This window comes from Zophobas morio, unplaced genomic scaffold (genome assembly GCF_036711695.1).
Source record: "Zophobas morio isolate AGI-343-1 ecotype UQ-CSIRO unplaced genomic scaffold, CSIRO_AGI_Zmor_V1 ptg000031l, whole genome shotgun sequence".
NCBI classification, from domain to species: domain Eukaryota; kingdom Metazoa; phylum Arthropoda; class Insecta; order Coleoptera; family Tenebrionidae; genus Zophobas; species Zophobas morio.
In genome coordinates, this window is record NW_026972136.1 from 9268996 (window position 1) to 9287735 (window position 18740).

The 18740-nt window shown below is 34.2% G+C and overlaps 1 protein-coding gene across 3 annotated transcripts in view; it reads right to left on the minus strand.

Annotated features, from left to right (window-relative positions):
* LOC135139524 (zinc finger homeobox protein 3) overlaps window positions 1-18740 on the minus strand; it is a 294739-nt gene that overhangs the window by 194769 nt on the left and 81230 nt on the right. For 2 of the 3 annotated variants that reach the window (XM_064069791.1, XM_064069790.1), the window contains exon 1: window positions 7953-8171. The exons of the other annotated variant lie outside the window; for it this stretch is intronic. The gene's annotated coding sequence lies outside the window, so the exon portion shown is untranslated. Of the gene's footprint in view, window positions 1-7952; window positions 8172-18740 lie in introns of those variants that run through there. 3 annotated transcript variants of the gene reach the window in all.

The window sequence follows — 18740 nt, forward strand, 5'->3', positions numbered from 1 at the left end:
AAAATTTCGGGCATTTTTTGTGAAATACTTAATTATAAAATCCTGTAGAGGACATTTACGTCTAGAATGTCAATTATGTTTACTATATCTATGGATAGGTTAATTGTGAGGTGACTTTAATGTCGTTAAAAAGATGATAAAAAGTAAAAGACCCAAAACGGAGCCTTAAATATGCCAGACAACATAATAGATCTGAGATACTAAGAAAAAACAATTAATTATTTCCTTTAAAATTAGTAACAGATCAACGTTTAAAAATAAACGAGGTATACATATTATATAAAAGATAATCTGTAAAAAGACGGTGTAAAGTGTTGATCCCTCATCTCATAAGTGATCCCATTTAGTCAGCTAGCCAATAAGACAGAACATTTGGTTATTTTGATTAATAAATTCTAGAATTTAGGTCTGACTAACATACATAGTAGCGATCGGAAATAACCATAATCTAATAAAAAGCTCTCAATAATATTTGCACTTTTATTGCCATATTAAACATGCAACGTAAATCGCAACTTTCTGGTGATTCAGAAAATTAAAATAACACAACTAACGAAATCCGTGTGAAGTACAATTAACACTTCCATAACCCGGAAACGAAAAAGTGTTTTCTTTTGAAAATATTACAACTAAGGTGATTATTCTAACAATTTTCAAAATTTTTATTAGTTTTGGACATATTTTTTGCATATGTTTTACAAAAGTGAAAATCGTTTTTTAACATCAAGTTTGAATTAAAAGATAACACCTTAGAAAAAAGCTCCTGTACCTATTTGTCAAAGTAAAATTTAATCAGAATTTTGATTTATAATATTATTTTGTTGTTACTGTTCTTATATTATACAGATTACAAGCGGATGTTAGGACGGTTTTTTAGTCGTCAATATAGATACACAAAAATACCCCACTTTTTATGTGAGTCTCACACCAAAGACATAAATGAGTAATGCAAAGAGCCAAACCACCAAGAATATCTCTCAACCGACATCAAAATAAAGCAGAAAAACCTTTTACAAACCAGAAGCACATCGTGTTATCGGTTTTTCATGGGTTTTAAATATATCTGTCCCAATTTTCCATCTTTTACAAGTAAAAAAGAACAGACGGGTGTTTTTGTGACCTCCAGATTCAGAATTTAATAGTGAACTCAACGCAGAATTTGAAACAGCAATGACCACAGCTGAACGAGGAAATTGGAGCGGCTTTAGAAAACTCATTAATAACTTTTCGGTAATAATAAGGATAAATAATATTGTGGAGAAATTGAAAGCTTGAAGCTGTAATATCAGTGCGAAATTTAGGTGCAGAGTCTCGTCTGGACAACGTCGTAAAAATCTTTTCATTATTTCGAAAACGTCGCGTAAAGCTCTATCAAACGTGCTGAAACCTACTCAGTCATGCGATTTTTTTTCTAAATCCAGGCCGAAATAATGTCAGTTCGTTTTTTGTGCGACACAAAGCGGCGCGCTATGCAATCGAGAAAAAATGTGCATGTAACAACAAGGAAACATTTTTCGTCGATCGTTTCTCTTGGCCGTCCGTCAAGCATCAGCTGTTAGCGCCTACCCATGCAACGTGAAAGATTACCTTTTGTCTCCCATCTTGGCAAAATTCCATGGATTCAGCACTCGCACTTCATGAAAACTCCTGTAAAACTGTCACCTTGTAACCACCTGCCGTCCGCGTCCTCCCGTCTGGTTACTTTCATTTGCGTGTTTTTGAGAAAGTTTTTGGAAAAAGCTCGTAAAGTGCCCTAACGATTTTATGCAAATGTCACCCACGCCGCCTTATCTCGCATGCACGTATGAGAATAAACTTAATCAAATAAAAGAGTTTTAAAAGTGATTCGATTCCTGGAGCAATAAAGCCTATTTCATAGCATGTCACTACAGGCTTTCCCGGTAGGTGTCAATCCAGGCGACCGCGCGACTCTTCGCCGGCCGGCTGACGCGCCATCCTCAAGAAGTGGATGGCCGACTGCAGAGCGCGGCATGATCCTGTTCAGATATATGTAGAATGCAGCTGAAACCAACGTGGTATATTTCAGTGGTACTTTTTCCCGCACCCGCTTTTTTGGTCGCGCGGACACGTGGTCGCGGCACACAAATGGAAGTAACCAAAACAATTAAAAACCGCAATTACTGGATGTAGCGTTTCGGAGCGACGCCGACGCTGTTCTGGCGCCGGTTTAGAGCGCCGGTCGGTAGTTAGCACGCCTGCCACATTTGCATGGCGCTGCCGTCACCCCGCGCCGCCCCCAGACGGACGCTGCTAAGATAAGTGGTAGTATCGCCCGGTATAGATTCAGGAGTCTCGATTATGGGCCTACTGGACACCCGAAGATAAAACTAGTCGACAAACAATTAATGCATTATGCTAATGAGATCACAAGATTCACAAAATTGGCGCAAAGGTGGTGAGAGAAGACCAAACATCGTAATGAATTTTGGGGTACTGACCAACAACCTAGCCTCTGTCTTTGCTTCAAACACTTTAAAAAAATCTTTCTATAAAGTTCCAGCAAACCCAGAATTTTAGACAAATTATAAAACTTCTGCGATTTTATTTGTTTATAATAACCGCTGTAAGTTAAAATAATAATCTGTTGACAGGTGTCATTCACAAATTCTTTAAGTATACCCTTCCATCAGCGATCCAGCGATAAATGAACAAATTTAGAACAGTTTAATTCAGTTTGGTTATCATTTAACCCTTTTCTCTCACGGACACCGTCCACGAAAAGGAAACACTGTAGGGACTTTTTTAGTCGAATGTGTGAATTCTGGGGTATTTTTTAATTGCAAATAAACGGGAAATTATTTAGTACGTACGCAGTGTTTCATAAAAAACTGCACTATTAATATTTAATTAATTGATATTAAAATTTTGTAAACTAAATTTTGATTATAGAAGATATACTGGGTGATTCTTAATATACAGGGTGATTCAAAAATGGCGCACTAACTGTATGACACGTTGTTAAAAGCGGTTGATTGAATAAAGACAAAGTAATTTAAACAATCCTTGGACCCAAATGGAGAAGACATAGGCCCCTAAAGTTTAATTTTTCTTTTACATATTTGATTACTGTCAAAATTAAAAATGTAATAAGGAATTAACTTTATGTTATTTAGTATCAAATCTCTTTTACTTTGTGCCAGAAAATTGTTAAAAGGAAACTACATATATTATAAAACAAAAACAAAGATGAAGCCCCACCCACCCGCCCGGATCTCAATTGTGATGAATTTTTCATTCGCAATTACACCGAGGGGCGGAGCTGAATTGCAAAATCCATATGTCTTTATAAAAATTGACCGTTCTAAAACATACTTTCAGGTTCTTGTTCGGAAAGGAAAAATACTTATTAAAAAACATAAGTTCCGCCTACACGCCCCCAGTTCATTTGTGTTTTTTTTTTATTTGTCATGAACCGGAGGGCGGAGCGAAACTGCAAAATCCCCATTTTCCTACAAAATTTAACCATGTTGAACAATGAACATGTTGTAAGTTTCTTGTTATGAAAAGAAGACTACGTATATTAAAACAATAGGGCAAATATGAGCCCGCCCACCCACCCTATCTCAATTGTGATGAAATTTTCATTCGTTGTCAGACCGAGGGGCGGAGCGTAAGTACAAAATCCCTACTTCTCAACAAAAATTTACTATTTTGAACATGTTTTATGTTTCTTGTTGTGAAAAGAAGACTACGTATATTTAACAAAAAAATCATTATATTAATTAATTTTTTAACTTCAAATCTTGAACGTCGTTTTTGTAAAAATTCTAATGTAGCGTATGCTTTGTCACTTCGACGCTTAAGGTTTAAAAGATTTGTTACGTCACATCTATTGCGCCCAGTGTTAAAAAAAAATACAAAACTAAAAAAATAAGGTTACAATTACAAAGATCTTCTGACCGTAACAGTATCTATCTAATGAATATTTTGTCTTTTTTTATGATTTGTCTCTAATTTAGACTTGAAAGTGTAATAGGATATCGTTCACTTGGTGCGCCATTTTTTAATCACCCTGTATACGAAAAATTTGAGGACTGCCTTACTTAAGTACATGGAAATAAGAGGAAAAATTCCTATCAGTATTCGCCCAAAAATGCAAGTTATAGGGTGTCATAAATTAATGGTTTATCGGTCTCCAAAATTAAATTCTTCGGATTTTTATTTTGTGGGAGTAAGCTAAGCAAGTTAGTAATCGAGCCAATCAGGTGATTTCCCACTTTCACATTTTCTCGACGTTTCCTGACCCGTAGAGTACGAAAAAAGTGGTCTTCCGTTTCCGTCTGTCTATCTGTTGTCCGTCTGTCTGTGTCGATCTAGACGGTAAAACGCTAACCAAAATCATTTTAGAAAATAAAAATCAAAATTGTATAACAAGATTTTACAATTTGACTATGAAACTCAAAATCGAATGTTCTGGAATCTTGCAAACGTTTTACGTTTATCGTAGTCATGGCAAATCGTTAATTAAAATTTATTCGTTTATCCCCTCTCAAAAAATTGATGACGTCATCTCAAAATTTTGGCGAATAAATTTAATATGCAAGATATTGTAACTCTATACTTGTGGTTTGTCAATGCATTTAAAATTACTTATACCGGGTGATTAGTGAATGGGGTAATTTATTGTATTGATTAAATCAAGAACGGCACTGTATGTATCCAAATTGATATACGTGTCCTTGCAAAACATTGATGACGTCATTAGAAAACTTTATAATGGAAAAACTCACCTGAAATAAGCTCGTAGCATGCTTCCTTTACATTTACTTTACATTACATACATATCCTTAATTTAATTTATTAGAGTTATAAAAAATGAAATTTGCAATATCTACTCTTATAATTCTTGGAAAAATCTGTATTTATTGTACTTTTTACTGTAACAACCTTGGACCATTTTTTTCCTATGCGGAAATATCTAGTTTATATAAGACTGATGACAAAGAATCAATTACGCAATCATATTGTCGCATCTTGGGAAAAAATACGGAACCCCTATAGTTTAGAGAATTATTATATCTAAGTATTACATTTTAAATTATTATTTCTGTTAAAAAATTGATTCTACAAATTTATTTATTTTTCAGTAACCTTTAGAAGTTGAAACAAACACAGGTGTGAATTGTTAAACTACTTGTAAACAAGCATTCTACACGTAAGTTTCCAGTAAATTTTCTTTCATAAAATTTAGTAATAAATTGCTTCTTGTATACATTTTTTGAGTCACCCTGTATAAATAATTCTAAAAACTATTAATGCCATATATAAGTGTAGGTAGGCTCATAATATTTTACACATTTTAGACACAATTTATTAGTTAAAACTTTGACATAATGTCATCAAATTTTGAAGAAAATGGACAAAATCTTTTGAATATTTTTTATATTTTTCTCAAAATCTAGACGGCTAAAGTAAAAATTAAGTTGGAATAATAACCACAATATTTACTTTGCAAAATTCGTTGAAATGTTCAGACAAATTTTAGTCATTCGTAATTATTCGTAAAATAGACCTAAAACTTGACAACAATAAAATCCCCAGTAGACTACAGATGACAGATGACAGACAGGCAAAAAATTAGTCTTTCTTGATCAAACATAACGGAGAAAAAATCAAGGTGCAATACGATAAACTAAATATTTTTATCGGTCAACAAACCTAATGAAGTAAAAAGCATTAAAAATGTTATCACTATAGATATAATAAACAAAAACTAGCGACACTTTTAAAGGCTTTGCACTTTTATGACTACCAAGAGACCGAACGAAAATGCAATAATAATGTAATAAAAATACAACAACAACAAAAAACAAAAATCCAATTACTGGAGCGCTGTTTAAAGAATATGGTGTAACTGCGCCGATTACCACCTTTCACCTAAAACGGATAATCAAACTGTGCTGCCACGAGTTTTGCGATTACTATCTTAGAACCTTACTGTGCCGCATCCTGCTGATCTTAATTTACCGTTAATATTATTTAGTAATAAATGCAATAACTGGGCAGATAATGAGAAATATTGATTTCAAAACAAACAAGCAATTTATAGTGTCTATATCCAACATGTAGATACCGTTATTGTATTAAATAGTTTGACTTTAACAAACTGGAACTGAAATATTTTTTTCTTAGACTGATTACGTAGTACATAGATACTTATTTTTAACACATTTCATCAATAACGTTGGCTTTTCTTGATCAGGCTATTGGCAATCACACTGTAAATAGATTTAAGCCAGATAAATCGGCGCAGTTTGGTATTATCTAAAAATGCATCGTAGTTATTTGCAGTACTGAGGCAGAAGTAAGTAATTACTGTAATCGCGGTAAAGAGAAAAGAAGACACCAAAAGCTACATGCAGGACCCGATTAACTAAATATGGGCCATTCGTCAAGCATCCAACAGGGCATAAATTGCTTGTAAGGTTTCAGCCATTTCTTACCTAATTAAAAATTATTCACGCGTTGAAAACAATTTCTAGAACTGAAACAGATTCTTTTTCACTATTTCAGAACCGGAAGTATACCACTGAAAAGAATACGGCATTGCCATTGTTTTATAAAATAGGACTCTACTTGAAAAATTCGTCGAAATATGAATCAAATTTTCCAAAAATTTGTTTGAATTGTCTCCTCAAAAAAATTGAATAAAGTACACGTTATTTAAAACTACCAAGCTCAAACCTTTATGACCTCTAGAAAATGTAACTTTAGTTTAAGAAAAAGATACGAGATAAGAATGGCGCCTAAGTAATTGTTGCAATACTTTCACTATTGTTGTCTGTACTTAAATTTGACGTTAAAAGTATGTAGATATCATGTACATTGTAGGTAGAAAAAAGTCAATATAATGTCAGAAAAGTATACCACGTGCATAGAGCGCCCTTGATAATTTTAGAACTGAGATACTGGGAGATCGAAAATATTTTCATTTAGAGTGTTCTCGGATAGCGTTTTAGTTGGCACCACTCTTTTGTGATAGCAAATAATGTGGCGGTAAAGCAGCAAGAGTGACAGATCTACGAAGTGGGGAAAGAGATTTTGAATTATATTGCCAAATGTATAGCATTAGTCGCAGCTAACGCTGAATCAAAATGTTTCGTACGTGACATCAAGTAACTTTTTTTCTGTAGAAATAATTCTAAAAAGCTAATGTGTTAAAGCTTTATCAACATGGAGTGGTGAGCACGTTTTCGTTTGATCTCTAAGTTGTTGAAATAGTTTTTTACAAAATAAACACATGTCCTCAAGAGAGTTTCGGGCGAAAAATGAAAATTAATAACTCGAATTGTTGGTGTATAAAGAAATGGTCAGTAATTGTTTAATACATTAAAGCATACTGGTGGTCAGAAAATCGTGCGGCAAGCTGGAAATTTACAGTTACTAAAGTGGCCATTTATGAATGAAGACAGGTTAAATTTAGCCCGAAATTGTCCACCTGTTTGAAAGTTTAGTAAATCAAACAGCATAAACAGCCAAAAATAAATATAAATTTCTCGACCAGACCCCGGCAGTTTTGCAATCCGCACACCTACAACAATTGTTATTTCAATTTAGTGTGAACAATTAAACAGTTTTGCCAATGCAAACAACCCCGCTATAATTGTTTATAGCGCTTTTATTCAACACAACCGACGCCGCTGAGCGAGCCGGCTCGGTTTTCATTAAGAGGAGAGACAGAATGAAATTACACACCCCTAAGAGCGAGGGTCGCGTGTGCCAGACAGGGACGGACTGCGCGCAATTTGCGGCAAGAGCGAGCGCGCAATATGCAAGTTAATTAATCGGTAAAGTAATGAGGAGACCACGCATGCGCCTGCGGGGCGGAAGGCCAGACGGGCACTCATCAACGCCAGCGCAGATTATCATGCGAATTTTTAATCAAAATCGAGGCGGCCTTGCCGCCCCCACCCCACGTGACACATACTTACTAGGTGGCAAAAACACAGGGCGCGCACATGGCGAGAGCCGGTTTTGACACTTGTAAACACTAGTACCACTAGCACTATAGCGATAGTATCCTGGCCTTGGACGTGTGACGGGGGGCCGGTGCCGCACACATGTGCACTGTTGACGGTACTCGGTCACGTGTCGTTTGTTTTCAGGATGGTTTGATCGCGGTGTCCTAGCGCGCGTTTCAGCCGTCCTGTTTCCACGGCTAGCCGAGATGCTCTGACCACTGCATCGACGGCGGGGAGAGGGGGCGGCGTAATTACGACAGAGAGGGGACCATGTGCGCTAACAATGTACTTAACATATCGGCTAATGAGGGGAGGGGGAGGGCGAAGGCGAGGAGAGGTTGGCGATGACATTTCTCGGGTTGAGTTATGGCAAGATTGGGTAATTGGCCATTGGGAAAGACAATGGTTGAAGTTTGTGGTGGGGCTTGAGGGGGTGGAAAAATTACGATGACGATAACTTCTAAATCTGAAATCCTATTTATATTTAATATGTATTATAACATAGATATATACTTCATAATTTTAACAATCTGTTTTTTCAGTTGGTTGTGAACACACTCGTAAACTAAAGAATAAAAAATGGTGGGTGACAGTGACATTGTCAAGGAGGAGCAAAATTGCATGTGCAACTGACCCCGACCTTGAGAAATTACCCAGTGTAAACATGGCATTGTCGCTCCTGTGTGCACTACCACATGCGTAGACGTTCCTAATTCTGTTTCGTAGTCTGAAATTTCTACTGTAATATTTCGCCGGTCTAAGAAAACTTTCTGGGATTTTTTTTCTGTTTAATCACCAAACCTTAAATTTCATTTTTAAAGCTTCTTCAATACAGACCAGCAGAAAGTATCTCGACAATAGATTCGTTAAGAAATCTCGAACTTTTGTTCGGATAAAATTACTCTAGAACTAGAAACTCCACAATTTATTCGATAGTCTGCTATTTAGAAATAAAGACGTCACTTTTTTTAATTCCAGAGCAAGAACTAAGAAACTTTTCTAAACTAAATGGGGTCATTCTGACAACTGTCCACTTTTTCTTCATGTACAGGTCGTAAAACACAAAAATGCAGGTTTTGCTCTGTTTTTTCTTAAACGAAGATTTTAAATTTCTGTTGTTACAACTTTGAAAGCAGCAAGCAAGAATTATCAGAAATATGTTTACCTAGTTTCATCCTTTTACCAAATATTTATCGAATTTATCAGAATACGAATTTATCAAATCAAATTAAATTTGTGGGTTCCATTAATCGTGCCATTAAATTATTACCACTGAAAACAATACAGATTACAGACGAAGGAGCCGATATACAGGGTGAGTCACTAAGCCCACGTTTCTCGATATCTCATTAATTATTATAAGTAGAAAAAAGTCAGACCAAAGACGGTTCTTTGAGGACTTAGTTGTTTTAAGTAAAACACCCGTTACATCTGGATATGTTTTGATTGACCTCCTTTGGGCTTTATAACCACATTTTATTTGTTAAACTACTATGCAACGTTGCCACGTTATTCCAATTTTCTTGAAATTTTTTGACAAGGTTCACAAAAAAACACAGTAGGGTTATTTTAAAAATCTGTGTTATAACATTTTGTAGACATATAAAGGAAAGTACGCGCTCTGTTATGGTATAAATGAGCTTAAATTTTCATATACAGAGTGTTTATAAAAATGTTTTATTTATTACAATTTTCAAATATCGATATTTCAGTTTTTTCAAATAGAACGCCCTATATTTTATTAGTACATCTTATGAAAATGTGAACATTTAACAAAAATTCTTGCTTTGTAAGAATGTCTAGATTCGTTTTTGGACATTTTGCTTAGTTTCAAGAGTTCTTGGCGCCGTTCCAGCAGCCTGTACCTTCACTTTTTCAATAAACACTGGAGATTACTTTCAAAAATTAATATAAGACCATTCAATTAAAACACCCTGTATATCCAAAACCCATAAAATAAATTTAGTCGCATTCGTATTGCTCACATTTATTCAAACCATTAATTTATCTGTAAGTGTTTTCGTATTCACCACCACCCCAAAGTTTCGTTCTCCTTTCAGCATCTTCCACCCCGTCAGCGTCTGCTCGTTCATGCCGATCTCTCCGTATCCTCTCCAACAAAAAAGACTTTGTGGCGTTTCTGGGCGAAACTAGACTGAAAGTAAAAGCTCGTGACTCCGGATTTTAGGTCATAGCCAGACATAAAAGCGTAACGTAAATGCGTATTTCCACTACCACTACTACTACTACTTCCCATACAAACTCCCAATCGATTCATAGACCATCACCCTCGGCTTCGCGGCCAACATGCACAGGTGCACCTCAAGGGGGAGTAAAACGTCCGTATTTACATATATTTGTATAATAATACAATAGCCGTGTGTATTTTTAACTCGGTGTGCATTGAACTCTGCTGCATATTTCATGACAAGGTCAAACACTTTTCAAGTACGCCACTGCGTTGCATGGTGGGACGAAATCGAAATCGGGTGGTCAAATTTCGGGTTGGTGCGAAAACGTGTGCAAGAGGTGTTTTAGGTTGAAAAATGGTCGGTACGTAAACACTGCAAGTACGATGACGGAAAGTGTTTAGACTATGTAAAAATAATTATAACTAAATAAAACGTTAAACGATTAAAAATAAACAGCTCACTGCAAGACTTGATGAATATTAAAGAGCTTGTAATGGGAGGTGTAGTTGTGTAATTTATTTGCATCGAGATATATGAGGAGATTTAGAAATTATAGATCATATTACACTACAAGTGTTTCAAGTGCCTATTGGCACAAGATTACCCATTTCCTGTGGATTATTGAAAAAATCTGTGACACTTTTCACAGAAGTAAAAAAAGTACAAGGTGTTCTATTTGATTTTTTGATGTAACACCTATATATTTATATATTTTTACTTTGACAGTTGCAGGAGAAACGCCTTGCTTTCCCAACGGCCTTTAAATCCTAACACAAATCAAAACATATGAAGCTGATCATATATAAAACTCTCTACGTGCCAATTTTGTTGTTATAAAAGTTTCTATTGCCTGCGTGTTTCAACAAGCAAAAGTTTATTGATGGATCTCTCCCTTTTAATTTCGATAATGTAGAATTTAAAGATGAAAAAACAACCCGCTATTTGGGCTTACTACAACAGCCACACAATTCACCCCAAACAAATAAAACTACGGGCAGATATATAACACCACTTTCGTAATAATCCCTGATTGTCACACTTCTGCACTTTACTGGACAGGGCCGTAATGGTATTGGTTTCAGTCTGTTATAACTTATACTCATATATAATCGAAAAAATCGGTTATTCTGAAATATGTGCGAAAGGTGGATTGAGAAATTTTGACACTTTCTGCTTTTATTTTTCATTTATAAAAGTAAAATGTAGTAAGTAGATTAAATGGGATCGCGGTGAACTTTCTTATAAATAAATATAAATAATAATAATAAAACAGTTCTTAATTTAAGTCTCAATAAAAATTCGTTGGTTGGTATACTTAAGTATAACGTGTGATTTTTTAAATTTTTGCTCTAGTTGGCCATGACGCGTACGTCAGCAGTGCAGTTGAAACGGCTGACGTTAGCGTCGTGGCCAACTTGAGCAAAAATTTAAAAAAATCAGGAAAGGTTAGTTCCACTAGTTTTAGATAGTTAACTTTAAAGACGATTAAATGTGAAATTCTTTTTGGTTTTAAATTTATTAATAAATAATTATTTTGTTGTTTAAGTTTAGGGGATATATTCATGAGATAATTAATTAGGATTAGTAACTCAAATTCCCGTACTGAGGAAAATTTTGACCAGATTTTAAATGCATCAGGGAAAACAAATCTCCTAAAAAAAGCAGGTATATTGTGTCAAGAACCAGAATTAAGCAATTTAATGAAGTATTACAATCCGAGGAACGGCTGCTTTCAGGTTTTATCGACGTTTCATGACCCCTAGAATATGAAAAAATAGGTCTCGCATTTCTCCTGTCTGTCTTCTTTTTTTATTAAGCAAATAATCTTCGAAACTCCGGACGGGTTGTTGTTAAATTTGTACATGTTAGGAATATCGCGTGGATTGTAAAACGCTAAGCAAAATTTGTCTGATTATCTCCACTCCATTTGATGACCTCCAATCTAATAAACGCCATCCCAACTTTATAAAATAATGTACTCTTGTATTTGTGGTTTATAAATTTGCCTCCATTTTTTACCCCAAGAATTTAGATTTTGCAAAAAATTCAAATTCATCAACACTGAGATTGAGACGGATGGGTGGGGCTTCTCATGGTAGTTTCTCGTAGAAAAGTGAGAATTTTACAATTAAAGTCCGCCCCTCGATTTACGATTAATAAAAAAAATCACCAGAATTGAGACGGGGTGGGCGGGCGGGGTTTATATTTTACTTTTTTTTTGCGGGCGGGGCTAGTACTTGCTCAGATAAGACTAATTTTGGCACTTTTAACATTTTCGTCCATTTTTCAATTATTTTAGAAAATAATTCAGAGTCTGGTCAGGTCTTTTTTTATTTTCTTCATTTCCTAGATTCTTTTAGTTTCCAATCCCGCTCGACAGAAAAATATAATTAGCCCCACCCACCCACCCTGTCTCCTTTTCAGTGATTGATTTTATGCAATCTGAATGAAATTACCTAATGATCTTATACTGAACAGAAATAAAATTAGTTGTTAGAATGAGAAGAGGCCGGGTGGGCGGGGCTAGTGCTTCCTAAGACAAGACTGATTTTGGCAGATGACATACCTTCCAAGAAAATAAAGGGTGGGTGGGTGGGGCTAGTACTTGTTTAGATAAGACTGATTTTGGCACTTCTGATATTTTCGCCCATTTTTCAACTATTTTTGAAAATTATCTGAAGTCCAGTCAGGTACATGAAATAAGAAATACATTTTATAGCAAATAATATATAATAAAAAAAAGTACGATCAGCGCTTATTTTTATTTTTTATTTTCCACTCCCACTCGACAGAACAACATAATTAGCCCCGCCCACCCACCCTGTCTCTTTTTCAGTGATTGATTTTATCCGATCTGAGTGAAATTGATGATCTTATATTGAACAGAAATAAAACTAGTCGTTAGAATGCGAAGAGGGTGCTTGCGTGGGGCTAGTTCTTGCTAAGATAAGAAAGTTTAGAAGAAGATCATTTAGAAGAACCGAAGAAATGAAAAAAGAATAACAAAGTTAAGTAAAATTTGTGAACAATTAAGAGAAGAATGAAAAAGAAGGGTGTAGAAGATGATCCAAAGAAGTAAAAAGTTACGAAAATGACTGAGGAAATTGACGATTGATAAGTTGATAGTAGATATTCTCAGGGAAAAAAATCAGAAAAGAAATTTGTGTTCTAGATAAAGATCATTTACACTAGTACCGAGAGAGCAATAAAAAACACGATCAAAGATAGCTATGGATTTTTAAAGTATGTCTTTGATAGTTGCATCTTCAACTTAAATTTTCAAACTGACAGTAATCTGACAAGAGGAAAATTCTATCAAAGACAAATCTTCGGAAATACCTGGCTGTCTTCGATCGTTTATTTTATTGCTCTCTTGGTATAAGCGGCATGGTTTTTTTTGTAACTATGGCTCTTATTATCTACATTTTTTTAATTTATACGGTTTATCATAAAACAAATTATTTTTTTAAAAAAGCTTGTGGACTATACTTTGGAGGCAAGGAAGTTCTGTCTAAATAACCTTAAACCAATTTTTTCGTACTTTCCTTTCTTTTCTGTAACTGGTAATGTCTATATTTGTTCTAAAATACGAGATTTGTTTGACACTAGTTGTTTTTCAAAACTCGCAATTTCTTCTGCTTTCCTATTGCTGTACTACATACCTTGGATCCGTTGGTTTATTTTGTATTTTTTCTGGAATTTATAATCTCTTCGTCTACAAATTTTTCCATTTTCAAATCATTCCTCTACTAATAAATAAAAATTTATTGGACCTTTTTTCTAAGTATAATAGTTACGAAAATTTCTCGACCAAAGTGCTAGACCTGACAATGCATCTTGTGAATTTAGAATTTTTTTATATCTTTAGCTAAAATTAGTCTTACATTACTAAATGAATTTGATAGAAGCAACAATTATCACAGAAATTCAGCGGAGTATCTTATTAATTTAAATAAATCAAATATATTTTTTAAAAATTTACTTCCCTAGCGAATAACCACTTTCATGTTTTTTCGACGTTTCATGACCCCTATAATGTGAAAAAATGGGTCTTCCGTTGGTATGTCTGCCATCTTTCGTCTGCGTCGATTTTTATTAAGCAGTTAATCTAATAATAATAAGAATAATAATAATAATATGGCGTTTATTGAGATTAAAAATGTTTTCCAAATTTTAAATCAACATTCGTAAAAAATATTATAAAATTTGATTTCACGAAAGTTTATTTATTTAACAATGACCTATATAAGTTAAAAAAGTATAAATAATACCAACCACAGTGTAAAAAAAGGTGGCTCATGAGGGAATGAAACCCTGTACGAAGCCGCTTTGATTGGTTACCCTAGCCATTCGGGCAAGGGTCAGTTGCGCGCCACGGTCAGAAATATTTGCATATAATTTTAAGAATGTAGTAATACCATAAACGCTTAAAGAAATGAAAACTTTTTTATGTTCTTAAATTTTCTGCCAATAGGTTAATCTAATGAAACAGTTTCTTGAGAAATTACTTTATATTTTTACATATTCATTCGAAAAACTTTTTACAAAACAAGATCTGCTGATATTCTTAGTTTTATACATACTAACTAAATTAGGTACTACTATATCTATCACCTTTTTTGAAATTAAATCAGCCATATAGGATACATTAACCGCCGCGCATAAGTGACCAACACCCTGGCATTCAGATTTTCTTGAAAAAGATTCAAAATTATATAATAACATACAACAGTTATAAGCGGAACGCAATTCAATGACCGATTGGCTTAGTTGATGAAGCGAAGGTCGCGGGCTTGATCCCCTCCTGAGCCACTTTTCTTCTTACATTGTGATTGGTATTATTGATTTTTTTTAACTTTAACGATAACTAGGGGTTATCGGGTTATAACGAAATCAATTTTGTTATTTTACAAAAAAGCTGGATTTGTTGTCAAAAATTTTTCAAGTACTGGTTTCGTGAATCTCTTCTTGAGTCTTCTTTACTCCTGCTAGTGCAAAATTGAGAAATACTGTAAGATTCCATTACACTAGCGTTTTTACTACATAACTATAAAACATTTACTTGCCAGACTTTAGACATAAAATAATAATAAAATTTTTGTATTAGAATTGCTGAGTTTATTAGCTCATTTGTGAAAAAATTGTTTCTTTTTTAAACATTGTCCAGCCAGCCATCTGTATATTTTTTAGCATAATTTTTTCATAACTATTTTTTTTTATTTGTGTATTCTTAATTTTCCTAACTCGTTTTCATTCTAATCAATTCTAAGTCATCTTTTCCCTTATGCCTTTCAATTTGCCGATTTTCTCCGTCAGGAGTTTGTTTTCTTTATTAATTCTTTCCCTTTGCCTTTCACTTTTAGTTTTTTCAGTTTCGCTTTCTGTGAAAAACTTCTAATACAATTTATCTCAACTTGTTTATAGCCACACTTCTAAGCTCTTCTGCGTGATAATCAAACCTGAGTGAAAGCGTTTTATTTGTTCCATTTTTGTTACATTTTGCAGACTTACGGTTAAAATTGCCACAATTAGAACGTCTTGGCGAAATTTCATTGTTAAAAATCGTTAAAACTTTAGTCTTCTTATAATCAGGTTAGAAGTTTCATCAATCGTAAGTAGGTAATAAATCGTAAGAAAATTTAGTCAATATTTTTAATATTGATAGCAAGTTTGTATGTCAAGTATGTTTAGCTTAAACCAGGTTAGATCAGAGTATTGTAAGCTACATATTTTGTGTTTAGTCATAGTTAATTAGAATTTCTTCGATTATTCACTTCGAAAATTACCTAATAGTCACCGAATACCGTTTCCCACTGCACAGTTTCGACATGTATTTATTCAATAGTGTCTGCCACTATCGACAGTCGACAATCGATAGCTATTTATACTAAACGACACCGACTGTATCGTCAGTAAAAAGTATGAATAAATCCCACAGCGCCCACCGCCACTAAAAATTTTAATAACAATTTATATTAACCACTAACCGACGCACTTGGTTATCCGACACTCCAATGTACACACATTTCAAGAAAAAACCCCTCTTGACCAATATACCGACATGTGTCGATTTCTCCCCGGCACTGGAGGTATTTGCTCCCGGAAAATTCACGGATTTGGTTAATTTCGTCCAAGTTCGTGCATTCGCTGCTCTATTGATTTATCCTGTGACACCCCCACGTGAAGGGAAAATGGTGTATAAGCGATTTGTTTTAAATCGATTTTTATACATGTAACGTCCCTGATTTTTCTCCGCTTTTTGCAGTTCGCGTTTCAATTGACCGTGCATGACTAAAGCATCGTTCAGGCCGGGGAATGGGGGATTCTTTTCGGTTCTATTGTTGGCGCGATTTTTATAAAAATGTTGCGAGCGAGCTTTGAGGAATTAAAGATGTTGGGAGAGACGCGTTGCGTGGATTTGCTGACAATTGGGTTTTGTTTGCTGTAATTTTGCGACAGTTTCAAGGTTGGAGACCGTGATTGTGGTGAAGAATTGCGCTTTATTGCCAATTATTCCTTCGAGGAGTTAGTTTTTAAAAGTATAATTTTCTGTAGCAACAGTGCCATTATTTGATGAACAGATATTTACTTTTTCTATGCCTATATTGGGGGTATTTATTGAAAGCTGTGGACATAAACAATCTGTTTGTGTCTGATATCCTGAAATATTTAAATAATTCGCTAAAAGTAGGTGAAGTTGATTGTATTTATTTTGTTAAAAAATAGGTTATCAAATGTAGGTTAACAAATATCTAAAAAGCCCCTTTCAGTTCGTATAATAGATAGAAAATAGAACTTCAATATTTATATATCTTTCGGTAAATGTTTTAGTGTTGCAAGCCAATAACCATTTTCCATAAAAATTCTGAAGAAATAAAAGGAATTAATACCGATTTGGAATATTTTTGCGTTTGGTGTTAATAAACTTTTTTATTTTACGTTAAAAGTTTAAATACATTATGTAACACTGTGGCTTTTGATCAGCAACAGGACTTAGACAAATCTCGTCCATCGAAAACGTTTTTATTTGGCGTTGGCTACGACACAGTCACTAAAAGAAGCATAGATTTTATAACAACTGACACAACGTTGTCCTAGGAAGTGGTTCTTTGCCAAAATTTAATCTTTGAGGTTCCAATGACGTCCACATCGCATAATTTAATAACTAAAACCAAAATAAAAGGAATTTCAGAAATAATTGCACAATTAATTATATTAATTGCCAAAAAGTACAATTATTTGTGGTATAACGGATTTGCTAGAGTTAAAATTATCCAGAAGTGGAATTACAGCGAATGCATGAACTTATTATTTGGAATTAGTGGAATTTTCTAGAAAATTAAAATTTGTTGGAAATATGTACCTAGAAAGTATTTTTTTAACTTTGAAGGAATTATAGCTATATCACTGGTAAAATTCATTTTACTCTAAAATTGAAAGTTCACAATGGTTTCTTAGTAAAAAAAATTATAAACAAGAATGGAAATGAGATTATTTAGAAAAGAGTCTGCCTTGATTCTAAAATTTACTGTTTGTAATAGGTAATTGTTAGTATTAATTCCATAAATGTATTTTTTAATATAAAAAATTCGAGAAATTTTTCATTGCCTATAACCAATGAAAATATACAGGGTGAGTCACTAAGTGCACGTTCCTCGATCTAGAAAGTTGTATGTACGGCTCTTTGAGTAGTATGCAATAACATTATTTTGGATTGTACAGTGTGTTTTGTTTTCGAGGCACAGCACACAATTTAGTTATCTTAAAACAGAATGCCCTATACCGGGTGTCTGGAAAATGGCGGATTAACTCTTCAGTACGTTATGTACGGGGATTTCAGGAGTCCAAAAAAAATAATAAAACAATTCTTTATGATGTAGATTACGAAAAAAACGTAATTTTATAAAAGTAAAATTGGCAACACTGGGGCGGGTAGTAGCTGCTTAGATAAGACTGATTTTGGCAAATCACATAAATTCTAAGAAACGAGAGGGTGGGTGGGTGGGGCTAGTAGATGCTAAGATAAAACTGATTTTGGCAAATCACATACCCTATAAGAAAAGCGAGGGTGGGTGGGCAGGGCTAGTACCTCTTAAGATAAAACTGATTTTGGCAAATGAGATACCTTTAAAAAAAGAGGGCGGGTGGGCGGAGATAGTTTACAAAAACAGCACAACCATATCTTTGTACATTATTCTAACTGAAATTATAAAATTAAACATGGTCATGGATGAGAGAAATATTAACTAAAAGTTTTATTACTAGTTATTGTGATAATGATTGTGTTATTTAGTTGTTAAACGTAGCAAAAGAACCAATTTTATAATCATTATAACTCTACCAAAATGTGAGAAGAATTTTTTTTTACTATTTTTCACAGACTAACCAGTTGATTTTTAAGAGCGTAGCGGAGAATTAATCCACCATTTTCCAGACACCCGGTATATTTGTAGATATATCATCATTTTTATTTTTGAAATTCCAATGCCATGTTGTTAAAAGTTTTTGAATTTTTTAGCAATACAAATGTTCACAAAAAAACCCAATAATGTTATTTTTAACATCA